This window comes from Arvicola amphibius, chromosome 17 (assembly GCF_903992535.2).
Source record: "Arvicola amphibius chromosome 17, mArvAmp1.2, whole genome shotgun sequence".
Classification (NCBI taxonomy): domain Eukaryota; kingdom Metazoa; phylum Chordata; class Mammalia; order Rodentia; family Cricetidae; genus Arvicola; species Arvicola amphibius.
In genome coordinates, this window is record NC_052063.2 from 26,340,615 (window position 1) to 26,362,893 (window position 22,279).

Below are 22,279 nucleotides of genomic sequence, written 5' to 3' on the forward strand. Positions count from 1 at the left end.
TTAGAAAAGTCAATCCTAATGAAAAAAAAAAGCTAACAAAATATCACATAATACAATAATAATAGAAAATGCAAGTCATTCCAAGGTTTCTTTGTGTATACGAAGGAAGTATGCTTGTGCATATGTATATTGTATATTTTTACATTTCCATTCTCTTCTAAACTAGATAATATTTTGAAATAAGTGATCAGTTATTTTCTATCAGTTAATTTTCCTGAAGCTTGTAGCTGTTCCCTAGTTTCCGACAATATGTTTTGAGTAAATATGCTATGATATAATATTCAGTCCTTGGAATTACATCAGTGTGTGATGTGCCCAGTATGCTTAATGAGAAACAATGTTTCCAAAAGAATTTAAGTTACTTGGTTGAAGCTTGTTAAATGAACACAGGAAGAAATTAACCCTATGCCACTTAAAACCGTAGACAGAAAAATCATCACCTGGCACAAAGCAAGTGCCATGCAGCAGAAAACGAAACGCTAAGCAAAAATTTCCAGCTTTTTCTTGTTTTTGTAGAAATGTAAACAAGCCTAGTTGAGGACATCTCTCACATCCAAAAAAAAAAAAAAAATTCCAATTAACAATTGCATAGAACTGCCTTTCTTGTAATAAACTTTAAAATGCATCATGTAAATTGTAAAGAAAACCTACCAAAATGTCTTGCAATTTTAAAAGAAATCTTAGCAGGGAACAGTATAATGAGAAGTAAAATCTAATAAAGATGCAGATTTTTTTTACAGTAAGATCCATACTCAATTCTGAATTGTACTGTAAGGATGCATACATGGAGAAATGAGGTCATCTTAAGTATTCACTGTAAGGATGCATACGTGAAGAAATTAGGTCATCTTCTGTGTGCAATGTAAGCATGCATACATGGAGAAATTAGCTCATCTGTATGCTCTGTAATGACGTATACACAGAGAAATGAGGTTGCATGCACTTTAAAGATGCATACATGAAGAAATGAGATCATCTGTATGCACTGTAAAGATACATACATGGGGAAATGAGGTCACCTTTTCTATGCACTGTACAGATATATACATGGATAAATTAGGTCATTTTCTGTATGCACTGTAAGGATGCATACGTGAGGAAATGAGGTCACCTTTTGTACCGTGGGTAAGGTTAACAGTAGTTGCAGCACACAAACACAATAGAAAACCCTCACAATATGTCTACATTTAGTCCTGAATTTTTCTAACAGGTAAAAAATATTAAACTAGGAGTCATGGTTCATACCATGGTTCCTCCCAGCATTTGAGCGGCTGAGGAAGAAGGACTGCCCTAAGTTAAAAGCCAGCCTAATCCATAGAAGGAGACAATGTCTAGAAAAAAAATCCTCATAATTAAATTATTTTTTTCTATTACTGATGATTAAAGCCAGAACCCTTCACATTCTAGGCAAGAACTGTATCACTGAGTTACATTCCCAGTATTTAAAATTTACAGTTTTTCTTTTAATGGCAGAGTAATCTCAAGCATTACTGTAGAAACAGAATATATATTTGATTGTACTCAGTAACTACTATAAAATGATTTTTTTAAGTGCAAAGTTACCCTTGTAGAAAATACAAAGCTATCTTTCACTATTTTTGCATATCCTTTCTAGGCTCTGTCTACAAGCAATAAACTGGTAGTGATAGTCACAAACAAGGGGATAAAGCTGAAGGCTGTGTCAGCTATAACATGTCCAATAAGACATATTCAAAAGTAACCGTAAAAGTGCAAAACACGCAAGATAATAGTAGACATCGTGCAAACACAACTCAAATCTTTGGAGCAACAGATCGTCTTAGGAAACTGAGGAACAGGTAAGTCACATGTGCCCAGTTCTTTTCCAAAATCTGACCTTGAAGTCATCGCCTGTTGAGTGAGAAGCACGGTTTGATGCAATATACATGAACAATATATTATTACCGGTTCCTCTCTAAATGGATGGAGAAAATAGATATAGTATTTGTCTTCTCCAAATGTACCTCAGGAAAGCACACTGTGATTAGAAGAAAGATACACGGCAACCTATAGAGGAGGTCAACTTATTTGCATAGACTTCCAGCATTCTCTTAGGCTTTTTTAGTTGTTGTTGTTGGTTTTAGATCTTAATAATTTAGAGGTAAACCAATGCTTATACTGTTATAAAAATGGCCAATAGGTAATTAAGTGACGGAACACACACACACACACACACACACACACACACACACACACACAGCTTTGTGGTCAGGGAGTTGTAGAAAATAAAGTTTGACAGGGAGAATTTGAGAAGGCAAGTTAGAACAGACACTCAGGGAGATGTCATCGGATTTTTAATACAAATTAGGGAATATAAGCTTATTTATATTTTTATTTTCAGTCAAGTTCTATTCTTCTTGTTACCTTTCAGCTTCTGGCTTCCTTTGAAGTTTTTACAGCTTTATTCCCACTGTAGGCTCCTCATTTCTAAGCTAGAATTTTTCATTTGAAGCTTTCATCCCTTCCACAGGATGTTGAAGGCCCTTAGTGCAGCATTTTTGTGTGTGTGTGTGTGTGTGTGTGTGTGTGTGTGTCTTTCGGCTTCATCTTTCTTTGCTATTTTTTTCTTCCATAGTTATAATTTTTAAGGCATTGTGGCTAGAACTACATAAATGATACAGTGTTATGTTTTTGTCATTTTATATGTACTATTTATTAATGGTTTATGTTCAATTAGCTGGTTAAAATTAGGCCATTGTTTTTTCTCTACTTGATAGTTAGTAAGTAAATGGTTAAAGCTATTAATGGTGATTGGAATCCCAGATTTCTAGTGTTGAAGAAGAAAATGGATAAGACAAAGCAGTGTCCTGGTTGGGATTTGCCATCTGAAAGACTCTAGTCACCTCAGTAGCATTGCAAGTACCTAGGTAAAAATTCCAGAGTAATTTATCTCCAGAAATAAAAGATGGTTTTCAGGGATGGACAGGAAAGTGGAAGGAAAGGGATGTGTAATTTGGACTGGCAAATTGAGACATGCTCAAAAATGGGGGACTACTGTAAAGACAGAGAAATCACCTAGGACGGTCCTAATGTAACATTTAATTTAAAATAAAATAAATGTCACCGCCCAAAGAGGAAAATAAAAGTCTTTGATTGAGTTCATAATGCCAACAAAGTATATATAAAGAAATAAGAGGATGAACAGATTTCTCTTTCAGAATTATACTGATTCTCCCGAAGTGGTGTATCACAAAACCTCTGTATATCGAGAAGTAAATTGATGAGCAGCAAAACATTCAAGTGTGTCAATGGAACTCTTTCTTGTGTGTTTCATAGAACATTTAAATTGCTTGCTACTGTGATATTACCTATACAGAGCTCTTCTCATTGCTGGTTCCATTTCCAGCACAAGGGTGAAAACTAAAGTCACCCAGGACGGAAACTTGTAACTGGCATGTCCTATCTACCTCTCCCCTTCCTGTTGGTTGTTTTGTCTCCATGCTCTCCCTTCTTGACACTCTACTGCCCTATGTCTTTTTTCTTCCCTCACCATTTTGTTATGCAGCTTTTATGTTATTTTGGGGGCCATTGGAAATCTAATGTATTGTTTTAATGTGTAATTTATTCTAATATTTTTTTTAGTTTATTGAGCCTTCCTTACGTGTTGAGATTATATTTACCTCCTTTGCCTCACTTTTTCCATATTCACTTGCACTTCCCTCCTGTGGTGTGAGACTATTCCTAGAGAGATGTGAACATTCATCTCATCTTACATTAACAAAACAAACAAAAAATAACACTGACATTGACTCTTGAGGCATCTAGGTTCTAGTGTATCTGGTCTGGTTAAGTGATTTCCTAAAGCTATTTTGAATTGTTTACTTCCTGTCCTAAAGGAGATTTCCTTCAATGTGGAAACCTCCCTCCAGAACATTCCGTTGTTTCACCCCTTTATAAAAATCTTACTTTGAGATATATCATTGTATATAAGTGAATGCACTTGAAGATTAAAGTCAGGAATGGTGTGTGTTATGAGAAAATCTTTAATCCTTAAGCAATCAGATATTTATTTAAGTAACTGAATAACTGACTTTGTTGTGCTCTCTTGGCCAAACTTATTTGGCATGAATGACGATTTGGACCTTTGTTTTGTTTATGTTTCTTTTCCCATGGAGTAGACATGAAGGTTCTGAACATTCTTTCACTTGGGTTTTGTCTTATTTTATGTTTCCACCCATTGCTGTTTCTCTGTCTCTGATTTATTTAGTTCCAAGTCTGTCACGTATTTTGATAAAAGAGCATACCTCTATGTTCTTCCTTGGGTTCTCAGGAACTTAGCCACTCTGCCTCCTTTTATTCTTCTGCCTGTGTATTCATTTGCAATACGAAACTTCTAGCTTTAAATTGTGCTTGGAATGAGGAATAGGAGAGAATGTCCGTACTTCTTGAAAACAGTACTTGATTGGAAGTCCTATTTATTATTTTTTCAAGTTCAGTAGATTGATTCTTAAGTATCTTTTTATGATAAATGGAACACCCTTAATGACAGAAATTTTTTAAAGTAAATAAGACATACAGTTTTCTTTGTATTTAAAACTTATCAAATCTTTCAAATATCCCAGAAAAACAATATATAGACTCAAAGGTGCAAATAAAAATAGCACAATAGCTCATAGCGGACTGAAAGCAACTCTTGACCCAGCGCTGTTTCTCATTTCCCATGCTTCTATACAAATACGACTTTTACCTCCCTACGTTTTCTGTTCTGAAATGAAAACTGACAGCCTCAACAATTAAGAAAGAGGAGTATGCAAAGGTTAATTGATTTCTTAAATATTAATACAAACTTTCATTTTTAGATTTTGATAATTATATAGAGAAGCTGCATTTTCCTCCAACATCCCAGTGAATTTTTTGGCATGCCCCAATGGAGAATTGTCCCTATGTTGGAGATAGCTGTGAGGATGGAATGAAGAACAGGTCGATAAAGGAAAAGCGCAGTTAAATTAAAAAGAAGACGAAAGGAGAGTCTTTGGGAGGGGAAAGGCTGTCAACTCTTCTGCTGGGTTAGTCACTAAGTAAGCTCCAGTGTTGAGCATTTTTAGCTTGCTTTGCTGAGCAAAGTAGAGAGAACTCAGCTCAACAGACTGACAGCCTCAGAGACAAGCAGGGAACAATTGTCACACCTCTTTCTGATAAGTCAGCAGGTTAATTAAAGGCAATCAATTTAGTGACAAATAAAAGAGAATTGCCAGGACTGTTTCAACACAAGAGAGAAAAGGCAATCTATTCAGCAGTGAGTCATCCATGCCAATTTAAGAAAATGTGGAAGGAGAGTGTCCCTGATTAGATATACTAAGACAGAGAATAATAACTAGTAAAATTTTAGTGACACATTTTTAATAGCTTGTTTTTGTTTTTATTGATTTTTATATTAGTGTCTTGCATGATTCTTACCCAAAATTTCTTCCCCTTGAAAAGTAAGATTATGCCAAATGTGACTATCTGTTAGTGTTCCCATTGGATCATGTGTATGACCACTTGGTCTCAGCTGTTGAACATGTTTTAGAAAATGGTGTAATCTTTAAAATATGGCACCTCAAGCAGAGTATATATGTTACTGTAGATGGGGCTTAAAGTGTTGTAGTCTGACTCCATTCCTGGTTCTCTCTCTGATTCCTGTATGCAGATGTAATGTGATCAACCTGCTTTGTGTCTCTTATACAATACATCCACTGCCCACTACCATGTCTTCGCTATCATGACAGACCATGTTACTTTATCAGTAAGCCAAATATCTTCTTTTCCCTTAAATTATCTTTGTCAGACTAATTTGTTACAGTAACAGGAGAATAATTAAGGCAGAATTTATTATGAAAGAGTGAGGAAATTGCACAATAAACCCTACCATGTTGTTCCTATGGTTATGCAACTGATTTCTGTGAGGACTAAGGAAGAATTTGTAACTTAAGCCTAGTAAAGCCTTTGAGTTGTGTAATAACAGCATAATAGGCTATTCTGGTTGGGTTTAGTAAGACCAGAAAGTAAAGAAAAACATGGAATATGGAGGTTGGCTTGTGAGCTTCAAAGAGGAAGAAAGAATCTAATAATATTTTTGGAAAACCAGATTTAAAAATGCAAACATTCATAGACAGATGTGACCCACTTTATTGATTCTACATGAAGTACGCAGGCTGACATTGGCCAGCAAGCAGACACATAGCTACATGAAAACCCCCTTCTAGTTTCAATGTTACATGGAATCACACAAAGCTGGCATTTTACCAAAGATGATTTATAACCATGAATTACATAAAGTGGGATTACATCATATACATAACTCATGGTTCCCTGGATATCAAGGGCTTATCATGTTATCTAATTATGATATCCTTATCAGCACCATGGTTTCTAAATTTTAATAGGACTTTACTGATTTTCATTCTCTTCATGGAATAGAGATTTATATCATCTTCTGCCAAAAAATAAAAATAAAAAATACTAGCAGCATGGTGCCAATGCCATTTTAGCGAATATGAATGAGAAAAGTAATAAATTCATCTGTTTTGGCGAAAGAAATTTCAAGCAAGACAACCTTGAAGCCATGCCATGGTTATTGCTAACTGCTCACATTTAAATCTGCAGTCAACGAAAATAGCAGGCAGTGCTAAAATAAATTAAAAATGGAAAGTTTAGAGGGAAAAGATGTGCGAGTATGCTCAGTTATGAGCTAGAACATGCAGATGACAGAGGACCTAGAATTACTAAGTAGATCAGCACCACTAAAGAGAAATGTCTGTTCTAAGACAGAAAGGCAGATTATCTTGAGTGCAATAATTTGCCCAGGAAAGTCTTCAACGTTTGCAAAGGAAAACTCCTTTAAAGAGGAGAGCCTAAGCTCCAAAGATTAAATTTTTCCTGCTCCTGGAGTGTAACAGTGCAAGGAAGCATTTCCTCCATGTCAGCAAAGAAGAAGTGATGTAAGTGTGGTCCAGGAGGCAGGCTCCATCCAGAGGTGGCAGGGGTACTTAACACTGGCTGTGCGGATAAGAAAGATACTAGATTGTGGGAGTCATGGGTCATGTATCACAATTCAAGAGTGCTGTCAAGGCCAAGCAGCATATGGCAAGTTGGAGTACCTCCGAAGTGGTCCTGGTAGTCCACTCAGTAAAGCTGTAATGATGAAGAGTCGTATGGTGTAGAGGCTAGAACCACTGGATGCCCACTGAAGCAATCTGCATACACCAAAGAGAGAGATATTTTAAGACAATACTTATTGCCGGTTACATTGGATTGAGAGGAAGGACTACAGAAGTCACGACTGATTTAGCCATCTCATCCTAATCCTTAGGAGACAGGTTTAGAATTATAGGGTTTGTTGTCTGGCACGCTGGATGTGGGGTTGGTCTGATAATTTATTGCAATAACTTTTATTTCTTACCTTGAAGTAAGAAGTTGTACCCTGTTCCACTGTGTGTGGGAAGATACACTTTTATTTTTAATTTTATAATTGTTACAGGTAAGGTTTCCTTTAGTCTCACAATAGACTTTGGATATTGGAACATCATTGGATTGTTAAAGACTGTGGGGAAATACACAGAAGTCCTAGAGCTAGGGCCCACTTTCTCTGCGTTCTCTGTTGAAGTAGGGAAATAATATGAGCAGCCAGCTTCCTGTTCCTGTTGCCTTGCCTTTCTTTTTAATGCCTTTGTTTCAAGACGTACTTCATCCTAGTAGAACAAAGAGCCAAAACAAACCCTTTCTCCCTTAATTTGCTTTTGTCCAGGTTATATTACCAAAGGAAAATGTAGATTGCGGTTTATTACCTTCCCATACCCCAGAGACAAAGTGCTCCAGAATGGTAAATATTTGAAATATTTAAGTTATCATTATATTTTTTTCATTTAATTTCTTTGGCAACACAATAGTAATGAGGTTGTGTTTGGAAATGCCTAGATAATAAGGACACGACTTATTATGTTTTTATTCCTTCTTTCATTTCTGAATCTCAAGTGATTTAAATATACCTCATTAATCACTAATGATTACTTGGAAGTATGTAGGTAGATAATTTGAACATCATTATCAACAATTAAATATTACCTTAAATGTTACCTTGGACATCAACCTTCTTTTTATGATATAAAGAAAGTACAATTTTTAATCTTCAAAGGGCTCATAATGAATAAGAGAGAAAGACACTTAAAAATGAACATATCCTCAAACACCCTGTCAATTTTCAATGGGATAATTGCGCAAAACGGATTTGAAAGTCGCAGCGAATAATATACTCTCTTTAAAATATATTAGATATTTGTGAAAATATTTTCAGTAGTTTAAGGCCTGGTGGGTATGATTAAGTGCATTAAAACAATTATTTTAGTTATCGTGGACTCGGGAATGATACCTGGCTTGGTGTGCTTCCCTGTTGCTGTGATAAAAACATTCTGAACAAACACAACTTGGGGACGAAAGGCTTTCTTTCATCTTCCACATCCCGGGTCACAAGCCATTACCTAAGGAAGGCCAGGGAAGGAAATAACCTGGAGGCAGGGACTGAAGCAGAGACCAGGAGGGATGCAGCCTATTGACTTGCTCCATCTGACTTCAGCATCTATCTTTCTCACACAGCCCAGGCACACATCTGAGAGCAAGGACCCACAGTAGCCTTCACACTCACACATCAATTAGCAACTAAGAACATGCCACATAGCCATGGCCACAGGTCAATCTGACCTGGACAATTTCTCACTTTGGGTTCTTTCTGCCCAAGAGACTCTAGTTTTGGGTCAGATTGACTGAGAAATATTCCATTTTGAAATGACTAAATTTCTGGAAAATTTTCATGTGAAATCTTAATGAGAAAATAACAGAAAGCTAGTGTAAGCATGCATCCTTTCAAAAGACAAATATGATATGATAGTTCATCTATGCGTGTTTAAGTATTTCTTGGGAACAGTTTTTATCCAGATAGATTATTTATTTGGAAAACACTATACTTAAAAGCTATAAGAAAGTCTGATTCTGTAGTAGGTTAAACATACTAAAACTCAATTGTCTACTGTGGCACGTGACTGAAATGTCATCACTTAGGGTGGTAAGAAACAGGCACCCATTAAGCTAGGACTGCATAATGAAATCCACACCTCAAAATTAAATTATGAAAAATGCATTTTGGTATGTATAATGAAAAAAGATAGTTTGTTTTCTTTTAAAATAAATAAATAAAGGGAAAAGTAAATCTTCAACTTTTTTGGGAAAATAAATATATATCCCCCCAAATTTTTATTTAAATTAAATTAATCAGAACAACTGCTTGTAAACCATTTTTCAAGTAGCTCTCAAATGTTTCAAAATTGCTTGTATTTGATAATGAAGTATCCACTGATAATTTGCATCTACTCCTTCAAATAGTCTTCAATCAAGTATGCAACAACTAGCATAGATAACTAATCCATTTTCCTCTTTAATGTAATCATAAATAAAGATGTTCAGGAACAATATCTCTTGATTCATTTCTATATTAACCATTCTTGCAAATATATTATACTGCTTGAAGGTCTGGCCTCGATATGTGATTTGTACACACAACAACCCTTTACAAAGAACACATGGATATTACACAAAGATTCAAATTCCCTTCTGACAATATCCTTGACATTTTAGCATGATGTGTAAAATTCATTCTTATATCTGCAAAAGTGGATATGGTTCCAATCATAAGAAATATTTTTATTTCCATTACACTATTTAAAATTAATTTGAAAATTGGAGACAAGCATCAATAAGTGATACCTCCTTCTCCTTTAAAGATGAAAAAAGCACCTGAGTCTACATAAAGCAATGGAAAACAAGGGTGAGATAAGAAAGGAAAGAAAGAAGATGAAGACAGGAACCAAAAACTATGGCTTTGACCTAGAACTGAAAAACTTTGTTCACGTTAGGTACAAAGCACCATCATATATCATTACTGATATTATTATGATTTGCACAGAGAAATAAATATTTTAATAACAAAGACAAGTGCAGAAATTGGAAGAAAACTATAGTACTACTAATGTGTTCTCAATTTTGTAGCACAGGAAGCTGCATGCAGGCTGAATGGCCATTTAACATCGTTGTGATCTCAGGTCCACCCAAATGGCAGAGGCCAGAAATAAATGACTCAGAGAATTTCATAACTGGTGATGTCTTCTGCCATCTCACACTCATCTCATAAATTGTAGCTCTGTTAAAATTCGGAATGTTTCAAAAGGACAATTTGTCTAAGTGGCATTTTTATATATGTCAGCCTTTCTCCCTACATGTTACACTAGTTCAGAAAAAATAATTATTAAGTTAAAATACTAATCTGATAGACTATACCTTCCTCTAATTTCATAAAAGATTATGCAATGTGTTAACCAATTAAGTTTATGTTACATATTTTAAAATCTATGGAACTATATCCAGTGATTTACTGGATTGATATCTGCTTTCTTTAGTCACTAAAATCCTGCTGAGTAAATTGGGAGCCTGGGGGAGAGGGAGGAGGGTAAAAAGTGAGAGGGGAGGAAGGAAGGGGGTTGTGAAAAATTCATAGCCCAATTATAAACAAGTAATTGTAAAAGAAGAATCAAAGGATTTTAAATGTTAAAAAAAAAAAAAACTGCTTTCAATCTTCGTTAACATGTCTTCAATTCTTTCACAGGAAGGAGTACCCTGGAAGCCCCTTGTGGAAGAAAATCCCTTACAGGTGATGCTCATAATAATGGAATAACAATAGAAATGTCACAGAGGAGAATCGCTCATCGAATAAGTTGGAAATCTGGGATTGATACGACTTATTGAAAATTGGTATTTTTCCTTTCAAAATAAACATTTCTAGGTATTGAAGACATACACTGAGATGGCTAAACATTTTGTGTAAAATTGTAGTTATTGAGAAGCAGAAACAGAGTGTTACCCAGACATGGAACGATAGTAGTATAGATTGATTTCATCACTTACACAGGCTTAGTAATAGTAGAATTTTATGAAATTTAACAATTTTCAGAAGAAGCAGGTGAAAGGAATACAAGTAAATACAGGCAAGGGGATCTAGAGACCTAATGTATTAGTTGCTTGTCACTATGACAAAACACCCATCAAAAGTAACTTAAGGAAGGAACAGTAAATTTTCGGTTGATGGTTTCAGTGATTTTGGGAATCCATTATCACAGCAAGGGTGTGTTGGCTAAATCCATGTTAATGTGAGGTGATACCACCTACCAGCACCCATTTCTCTCCTCCCTTCCTACCTAAATACTGAGAAAGCAAATCATTGATCTTTGCCTTCTGCTCCATTATGGCTCTTTTTTTTAAATTGTGAGTCAAAACAGGGACATTCTTCTTTAAGTTGTTTAAAAGACATTTTGTTCACATGAAAAAAGAAACTAATACAGAAAGTTGGTATGAGAAGTGAAATGGTTGCCATGATCAGTCTAACCTGGTGATTCATAGGCCTGGACGTGTTCTGTGGGAAGAATTTGAAAGGGAAATCCCACTATGTTGTCAGGAGAGATTAATAGGAGCTTTCTGGGGGTAATTGAAAGATCAGAAAACTTAAGATACTTATCCCATGAGTAACAACAACACTACTGGCAATTGAGTTATAAACCAGTCATGTTCGCGTTTTTTTTCTCTCTCTCAGATCTGTCTGCATTTCATCATTTTTGCCAAAATATGAATCATATTGGCCTCAAATTAATGGGTTAATCTATTTGGTGCATCACATCCAGGCTGCAGTATGTTCAGTTTATTGTTCAGTGCTCTTAGAAAAGAGTGAAACGAGAACAGGAAAGTATGAGCATTGTTCAGATTGGTGCAGAAAAGAGTGTGAACACTTTTTAAAAAATGTATCTAAGATGGTTGTGGACAATGAAACTATTATTGTTAAGATAATTCAATGATTAGACCCATTAAGTGAAGACTTATGGTCTTCTTTGGCATAAGGGAAATGGCCTTTGGTATGATAATCCACCTAACAAAGTCCACCTTGTGAGAAATGCAAATATATTTTAGAGGAGAGCCTGAGAAAAGAACGCCTCTGAAAATGTTCTTTGCTCAAAAGTTTCTGCCTATAGAAGCTTTCCCCTCATTCATTCCCAAAGAGACACAGAGAGGAGCTGTGGCAGGAAATGATCATATTACATTTCAATATGATGTCAGAATTTGGCAGCATTGTCAAAATGGAAGAAACTTATAGTTATGATAATATGGATACTGCACCAAGTTTATAGAAAGCCAGTAAAGGGAGGCATTGTATGGAGAGAGGCTCCCTGTAAGGAGTCATTGAAACTCAATTTCTAAAACCATGAAGGCAAACCTGAAGTTTCTTTGAAGACTCTAGATATTTGGAGCTGCCAGTACCTTGGGACACCTATCATCATGGAAAGTTATAAGTCTAAGGTGAAATTAATATAAAAGATACATTTTTAGTGTGTCAGAACTGAAGATGAAGGCAGCCCACATCATTTGGAACCCAGATGACTGTATATTAAAAAAAATCCCTGATATCATACATGGAACTATACGATTTCATTTTTTTGCTATTGGAATTTCATCATGATTCTGTGATCTTTATTTCCTCTTCCACCACCATTCCCTTTTTGAATGAGATTTTTTTTTATTCTGACCCATTGAATGTCAGAAATATATATATATATATATATATTTATAAATGTGTATACATAGACACACACATATGTGTGTGTGTTTGTGTGTGTATGTATATATGTTACTTTTAGAGTTGAGCTGATTTATTTTCTAATATATGAAGGACATGTATTTCTGAGGGCCAGGAATGGAATATTTGCTTTAATCACAATATTTTTATGTGTCAGCTTGACAAGCAGCAGACTTATGGTAGTTAATCTTCATTGTCAACACGCTTAGTTTTAAAATTCTGCAGGAGACATACCTCTGGGTATGTCTTTGTAAGTGTCTCTAGTCATGTTTAAATGAGGAGAAAGGACCCACCCTGAATTTAGAGAAAAATAACCCATTAACTAGGATCTTAGACTGAATGAAGATGTAAAGCGGAGAAATCTATCTGAATACCAATGTATTGTTTTTCTTTTCTATAGTGTGGTTTTAATGAGACCAGCTATCATATTGTTCCTAAGCCATCGTATTTCCTCTGCCATGGTACACTCTCTAACCACCATTCCTTTCTTCTCATGAAAGACCCTCTACTCCTCCAAACTGTAAACCACAATCAATACCTAATCAATTTGTTTCAGGGGTTTGGTCACTGCAATAAAATGCATCACTAGTGGAGGTGGAGATGTAATTTTTATTTATTTTTAACAATTCTCTATGCTCATGGGCTTGCTGTGTTTCTTCTATAATCCATATGAGCATTATCTTAAAATTAATATATTTAAAGTTGTTAAGAGGATACATATCTTTTTTATTGATTTTTATTGAGCTCTACAGTTTTCTCTGATCCCATCCCTGCCTCTCCCTTTCCCTTCAATCCTCTCCCAAGGTCCCCATGCTCCAATGTACTCAGGAGATCTTGTCTTTTTCTATTACCCTTGTAAATTAGATCTATGTAGATACATATATCTTTATAATGGGTAGTTTATCTTTCCTCTTTCATGTATGACATAGAGTAACTGAGAATATGGTACTTGCTGCTGATTTCAAAAACCTAATTTTAATTATATTAACTCTAATAGGGAGTTTTGCATGTTGTGGTACATTTGAAAGGCTAAGGCAAGAGGGTTTGGTCCAAGTTCAAAGTTAGCTTCAAAGAAAACTTATCTAATATGCAATAATTTCTTATTAAAAATAAAGAATTCAGGAAAAATAAAATGATTTACAGAGCAAAGAGGCAATAGTAGAGCAGAAAAGTCACCACAGAAAAATGTATTTAAAGCAAAACACAAGAGCTAGACTGCAGTGAAAACATAAATATGTGTCTTGTGAGATACTGATACATTCTCATTGAAGAATGATATATTGGGATCAGAATCAAGAGAAATGTGTCTTTTTTTTTTTTTTTTTTTTTTTTTTTTTTTAGTTCTTGCTTAAATTTCCTAACTTCTGTCTATGTTTTTTCTTTGGAATCCAGTTCCCAAATTCAGCTTAACCTGCATGATCACATGAGAAAATTGGTCCACATGTATCAATAAATTGCCTAAATCAGAAAAAAATACAATGCCTCAGTAGAATTCAGAACTCATGTGCTCAGATTTAGACAAATGAGACCTATTAGAACTTTAAGTATTTGAAGTTTTATCCAGATCTACACAGCTCAAAGGAATCCTTAGTACACAATCTACGAGTAAATGTATAAATTAACTTCTACATGTCATGAGACTGAAGCATGAGTCCCTCTGGTCAAAAAAATACAAAATAAAATAAAACAATACAAAACTCTGAGGTGTTTTTATTTATTAAAGCTGCCATCCTAAACGTGATCATTTTAATTTGACTGGTAATTATTCACCAAAGAAGAAGATGCCAAATCAGTTCTTCATTTATATGGTGTCTTGAACAGACAAGTAGGGAAGCATATTGGAAACACAGAGAGTAGCATTCACCTGGCACAGAAAGCCCTATTGAACAGCACTCCAGGGAATAAGTCAGCATGATTAGGAGAAAGGCTTTAAAAACAGCACTTTCTGAAGAATTTCCTGGAGAGTTCTGCCCTTCCTCTCCCTGATCCACATCTCTTCACATATTTTTTATTCCACCCTCACCATATACTCGGAGAGTAGGTTCTTAAAATACACGCTGAGAGTGCAGCCATTTTGCAGGCACAGATTCCCCTAAAGCTGACCTCGGCAAGTAGAAAAGTGATTTCAGAGCACTGTCATGGAAGCTTTCAGACTCTCAGTGGAGAGCAACTGCAGGCATACTCACAGGAAAGTCAGTTTGGCTCTTGACTAAAAGGATCCTCTGCCTCTTAGTCAAATGTGATATTGTAGATGTATACAAAGGATGTCAAGCAAATTCACAACTAGGAGAGCAGTTACTTTCTGGCCACTCTTCACATCGTAAAGAAATGATTTACGTTTGTAATGGTCCATGAATTGTGATTCTATTCTTCTGAACCTTTCTTCTATTCCAAGTCACTGGGCATGAGAAGAGACAAGGAACAAAGGCAACAGAGGCAGCTCAGCAATTAGGAGCACTTCTTCTAGCTGAGGACCTGGGTTCAGTTCCCAGAAGCCACATGATAACTCATAATTTTCTGTTACTCCAGTTGACACCCTCTTCCAACCTCCACAGGTACCAGGCATGCAGGGGGTGAACATACATATGTGGAAGCAAAAATACTCATATGCATCGTAAAGTTAAATTAAATTAGCAAGTTTAAAATGAACAATACAATTTTGCCTGGCACAAGGCTTCCAAGAAAAGCTGTGTTCCAAACCTTTACAACATTGGGAAAATCTGCAGCATTCAGAAAAAAAAAAAAAGGCAAATTTGGAAATTGCGTTCTTAGACATTTAAAAATATTAGTTTTATATTATATATATTATATATATTGTATATATATAATATATTGTATATATTATATAATATACGGTTTTGGAGACATGATATTCCCTCCACTATGCTATTCATAACTCCAATAAGAAGCAGAGACATATGATTTTAAAGCATATATCTATGTGGAGCCTAATTAAAGAGGAAGACAATTTTTCTATAAAATAACAATTCTCCCAAAGTTATATCCATAAAGTCTATTTTCTTTAAAAATAAGCAGAAATGGCACGAAACAAAATCAACAGTCTAGATGGCTGCCAACAAATAAGCAAGAGCTTAGTAGAGAAGTTTAAAAACATTTCAGATTAATGAAGAATCTACAGATGAACAGAAAAGGCTTTCTATTGGTGACTATCACTGAGCAAGTAATAGTTGTTATCAAGATGTCTCACCATAGAAAGGGTGCCAAGTAGCACAAGAACATCCAGCCAAGCAAGGAAAACCCACGAGTCGACCACTTCCATTTTTCGAAGAATGGAAGTAAATAAAAATCCACATCTTACATAGGCACTTGATGGGATTGTGTTTTTTTTTTTTTTTTTTTTTTTTTTTTTTTTTTTTTTTTTTTTTTTTTTTTTTTGTATTTTTCTTTTTATTTCACTCAAAAACTTCAGAATTTTCCATCTTTCATACCAAAGTTAAATGTCCGAATTTCTTTTTTTTTTTTTTTTTCTCATGGTTTATTTTTTTTTATATTTAAAAATTTCCATCTCCTTCCCTCCTCCTCCCCCCTCCCTCCCCTCCTTCTCCCCTTTCTCTCCCCTCCTTCTCCCCCTTCCCTCCCCTCCCCTCCACCCATACCTCCCCTCCCTCCCTCTCAAGGCCAAGGAGCCATCAGGGTTCCCCACTCTATGCTAAGACCAAGGTCCTCCCAACTCCCCCCAGGTCCAGCTGGCGACAGATGGGGAAGGTGACTGAGCCCCACATTGGAGCACTGGACTGAGCTCCCAAGGTCCCGATGAGGAGCAGAAGGAGCGAGAACATGAGGGAGAAAGTCAGGAACGAGAGGGGTGCGTTCACTCATGGAGACGGTGGGACAGAACTAATGGGAGATCACCAACTCCAGTTGGAATGGGACTGATGGATCATGCGACCAAACCCGTCTCTCTGAGTGTGGCCAACAGCGGGGGCTGACTGAGAAGCAAAGGACAATGGCTCTGGGCTCTGATTCTTCTTCATGGACGGGCTCTGTGGGAGCCTTCTCAGCTTGGTCGATCACCTTCCTGGGATTGTGTTTTATTCATATACAGAAGAGGGAAGGAAGGAAGGTGGGCAAGAAGGAAGGAAAGAAGGAAGGAAGGAAGGAAGGAAGGAAGGAAGGAAGGAAGGAAGGAGATAAGGAAAGAGGGAAAAGAGAAAAGAAAGTAAGGCAGGAAGGAAGAAAGGAAGGAAGCAAGGAAGAAGTAGGCTGTATTAATGAAACATTCCTCCCTGTCTAGTGAAAGCAGTCCTTTAGGTAGATAGAGGTGGTTCCAAGCAGCCCTCTTGAGCAATAGTAGAATGGTCCACACATCCATTCCCACCTTTCCTCTCCTTGGAACATACAGAGCTGTGAGTCTGGCAGCTCTCATATGATGCACATGCTTAAGTAGAACGAGAAAGTACACATATCATGAACAGATAAAAATATAGCAAGCACAGATCATAAGGGTGTCCAAATTCTTTGTTAGAAAATGTTTCCTGTTCAAAACATATTGTTATGCAATAGAGCAGGAAGAGAAGGACCACACACACACATATGTTTGACAGCACCCAAAATGATCCATTTGAGAATCATGTTCAAAGATGAATGGTAAATATAAATTAACAGCTGACCAGATTGGCAAAACCTTTAAAATTCCTGAAGAAAATGTGTAATAGTCAAAATAGAATATAGATAGCATTGGCTAACAAGCAATGACAATACACTGATTTTATGTTAAATGTTATGTTAAATGTTCTATCTGTAAAAATTTAAAAGCTAAATACTTTTCTGTGTCTGTATATACTTGTAGTTTAAGTAATAAAGAATTAATATTCTTGTATTAACATAACAAAGTCATATTAACACATTAGACAATGAATAATAACAGATAATTTAAAAATAGGAAATATACATGATATATTTAAAAATAGGAAAAATAACATTCAAAAAATGAAAATATCCATTTGAACCCATCAATTTGAAAAACGTTTCAGGAAAAGTTATGCTAAATTTTGTTAATGAGTAATTGGGCATTTGCCACATTTGATGTATCTCTTCTTGATATTTGACAAATGTGACTTAAATGAGTCTTAAATGTATAGAGCTAAGAGTGCCACAAGGTGGTCATCTTTTACTACATCAGAACATTGTTGCTTTTTTTTTTTCTGGAAGATAACTTGGAGGGGTGGTGCTCAAGGGTGACTCTCGGGAAGATTGTCCTTTTAGGTTGGAGATTTATTAGAGAAGACATATTTACATCAGTAAAGGAGTCTTTAGCACCGCAGTGTGTCAACTGATATCAGTTCTTGTACTCACATAGGAAGAGGAATGACTGCGTTCCCACTGGGAGAGTGACTGGGTTTCCACAATTGACTTCTTACCTTTCCATACAGACACAGTGGCACAAATAAACAAATCAATAAATAAGGCAATTTTTCAATTGATTTCATTGGCTAATAATTCTTTAAGTACTGCATTAATTTCATAACACTCCAACAAGAAAAAATTAACCGTTAGTAGGAATTTCCATTGTCAGTTATAATAGCTCTAGCAATTATTTTATATGATTATTATTTAACTGGAATGCACACATAGAAAAAACTATAATTTTTGTTTTATTGACTTTTGTAGAAGATAGTCCATGCCACAGATTTTACTGTTTGTTGTTTGTCTCAGTGCGTTAGAAAAAGTATTTCTAAAATTTAGTAAACATAGGATATATTTTTATAATGTAAGAAGTACGTCTGACCTATTTTCTTTTTAAAAAAACTACACATTAAAATAAATTAGAACTTAATTGCCTTCGAGCCATTGCTGGAGGGTAAAGAATAAAACGGATTTAGCATTTATAGCTATGAAGAACTATTGACCTTCAGTTACTCTTATTAAATCCTTAAAAACAATTTTATACAAAGGAATGGTTCTGGAAAGATTCTTTTTAAATAGAATGTTACTATCTAAATTAAAATGCATCTATGTGTGAAAACATAAGGTCACATGCATTTCTACTCCACATATAATCCAGAATCGTGAATAAAATCATGTTTTTAAATCATAATTATTAAAGTTCTCAAATTGTTAATTTATTTTGTGTCTGTGAGTCTGAAGCTCTTGTACAGCTAGTGAAGACTGTGTTGATTAAGTGTTACAAACATCTAAGCATATACAGTTACTTAAGGATTATCTTAGACAAAGATTTTAAATTATATTTTCAAAGCTGCTTTAGAACTCATAAGAAAATCTAGCAAAGTGTATGGAAGGATTTTATAATGTAATATATATATATATTATACTTGTTATATTATATACTGTATTATATTATGTATATTTAAGCAAAAATATATTTATAGATTTATATATAAAATGTAAGGAACATTGAAGAAGACTGAGTAATTAGATATGTTCTTCATTTCCTCATGTGTGGCATGAAATGAAGAGTCTATTGTGGTGGTATTTCAAATGTATTTATTAAAATAAAGACTGCCTGAAGATCTGAGAGTAAAATAGTCCCACTGGTCAGCCTTACAGACCAGATTATAGTAACACACACCTTTAATCCCAGTAGCTACCCTAGTTGCCATAGAAATTGGGTGGTGCATGCCTTTAATCCCAGTGGTATATGCCTTTCATTCCAGCCCTAGAGAGGGATATAAGACGTGGTGAGACAGTTCTCAGATACAGTCCCATTCGGAGATTCCTGGAGGCAGGATCACCATTTCAGACTGATTTCAAGGTAAAAGCCAGTGACTGGCTGTTTTGCTTTTCAGATCTTTTGGTTGAACCCCAATTTCTGATCCCGAGCTTTCATTTCTTCATGCTTCAGGCTATGATGTCACTGAGCAGAGGAACAGGGTAGAAAGAAAGTACAAAAAAATGTTGGCTCAATTTATCCTTCAGAGCTTGGCCATTGTTTGACTTATTCATCCTATCCCAAAGCAATGATACTTGTTCCTATGTATGTTAAAGCCTGAAATTAAATACAGTATTAAAATAAGTCAGAAACTCTGCAAGATAAATTAACTGTTACAGAGAATGAAGTAGAGGGCATTATATTTTTCTGGAAAATTGAATTCTATTCTCACATATGTCTTCATTACAGTTTCCCAGCCCCGTAGTCCTCAGTTCCCCTCCTAGGTATTTATAATTGGAGGAAATGACATGACCTCAAGCAAGGCAGGAAACTGGACCAGTAGATAATGCAGAGTCCATAGAGGAATGTTGTTTATTGGCTGGGTCCACATTTCTTGCTTAGCCTGCTTTCGTACAGAAACCCAGGACCACCAGTCCAGGGGTGGCCCCACCCCAAATGAGCTGGGCCCTCCCCCATTAATCAGTAATTAAGACAGTGCCCTACAGGTTTGACTACAGCCAGGTCTTATTGAGGCATTAATTGAGGCTCCCTCCTCTCAGGTGATTTTTTTTTCCGCTTGTATCAAGTTGAATTAAATTGCCCAGCACAATAAGCAAAATTAAAATAATTAGAGGTCCGAGGAAAGGAATTACCTGGACCTTTGTTCTGGATGACTGACTTATTAGCGCTGATGGCCGTTATCACCTTCATCATATCAGCTGTGATTGGCAGGAGGGAAGCTCCTGACAGAAGAGGGCTGTTGACAGAAGATGGTTGAGGGGCATAGCAAGAGTGCACAGTTCATCTACTCTTTCTCCCCTGTGTTTTCCTCACAGTTGCATGAAATGCTGTTCCATCTGTATGTGAGATGGGGCAAGGAAAAGGCAACGAGGCGATAGGCACTAAGCTGACTACTGAATGACAGACTAAATGTAGCCATCTCTGACTTGACATCTGCAAGCCGTATTTTCCTGGGATAAAAAAATAATGTGTCCTAATACAAATTTTCAAACTTCCTTCATCTAACACATTACGTGATTGGATTGCAATTGGATTGCAAAAATCCCTAGTATGGACATGGTGGTTGACAATGAAAACTTGGTTTTACAATCTTTAATGGGGAAGTCATCATCCATGTGGGGTGGGACTTTCCAATGAAGCAGCCTGTTTGGAGCCACATTCATTCCTGAAGAACCCATCACCCATGCATCAATAGTTACCCCAAATAAAGTGATACACCATATGAACTTGAGTGAAACCACATCTTTCATTTCTCATTGATATTCTAGCTCTATTAATCAAACATTTTTCACATCTTATAGAAAAGTCAAAACAATGTCTTTAAGGAAAGCTAGAGGCAGAAAGAGGTGGGAGTACAAATAAGAGCTGAAAGGCATGACCTATGAAAATAATGAAGAAAGGGTTGATACATTTACTAAAATTGTAGAAATTCCCTATAATATATACCCCAAAATATAAAAAAGAGTTTAAATGGACTTACCCAGTTACATGGTGAAAGTTTACCTAAAGCTTCTGTAGTATGAGGCTGCTTGTTCGTTTCCTGGCCACCCAGACTCCCGAAATAATCACACAGAAACGATATAATTTAAATCACTGCTTGGCAAATAACTTAAGTGTATTTCTGGCTTACTCTTATATCTGAAATTAACCCATTTCTATTAGTTTATATTTTGCAATGAGGCTCGTGGCCTACCAGGAAGGTTCCAACTAGCAGCTTGCATCTTTCCCCTCTGGCGGCTCTATGGCATCTCCTGACTCCCCCTTCTTTCTCCCAGCATTCAGTTTAGTTTTCCTGCCTAGCTCTACTCTGCCCTATCACAGGCCAATGCAGGTTCTTTATTCATTAACCAACAAAAGCAGCACATATACAGAAGGACTTCCTGCATCAATCCTCCATAGGCAAACATGTCAAATGTCTAGTGACAAGAACCCAAGAATGGGTTACTCCTTTGGGATTTGTTGATCAGTAGAGTTCCATATAGGCTCAAACTAAATTCTCAGTCCTAAATAGCTCACACATGCCATACCACTCCTTCCAGGGCTCAGGGATCATTGCTGTAGAGAAGACAGAAAATTTCTAGAAGCCAGAAATGGTGAATGACAACTAGGAAAGTCTTTTCTGAACAGAGCAGGGCAGTTTTGTAGATGAACCCACAGCACTTGTGACAGCAAACACAAGTCCAGTGCAAGCTCACAGTAGACATATTACAATCATGGGGAGGGATTGTGTGCCTACCGCTATTTAAAGATATACTGATAATTGATATCTGTTGGGAGAGGAGAGGCAATTACTTTAAGGGTGGCACTTAGCAGGTATACCACTCTCTGAAGGAAGGCCACACATCCAAGAGTATATAGGAGGTACAAATCTTACTTGATTTATTATCCAAATATTTTGATTGGCAAGGATCTGGCAAGAGTTGGGCAAGGCAGGTGAGAATAAGAAAAATGCATTGTGTGAAATTCTCAAAGAGCTAATAAAAATGAGGGAAAAAATGAGATGGAGCCGGGCGGTGGTGGCACACGCCTTTAATCCCAGCACTCGGGAGGCAGAGGCAGGCGGATCTCTGTGAGTTCGAGACCAGCCTGGTCTACAAGAACTAGTTCCAGGACAGGCTCCAAACCCTGTCTCGAAAACCCCCCCAAAAAAATGAGATGGAGAAGAAAAAGTGAAACAAAAGAAATTATAGTACACTGAAGTATTTTGAGAATGACACCATTCATATAATTATTATTATTGTAGA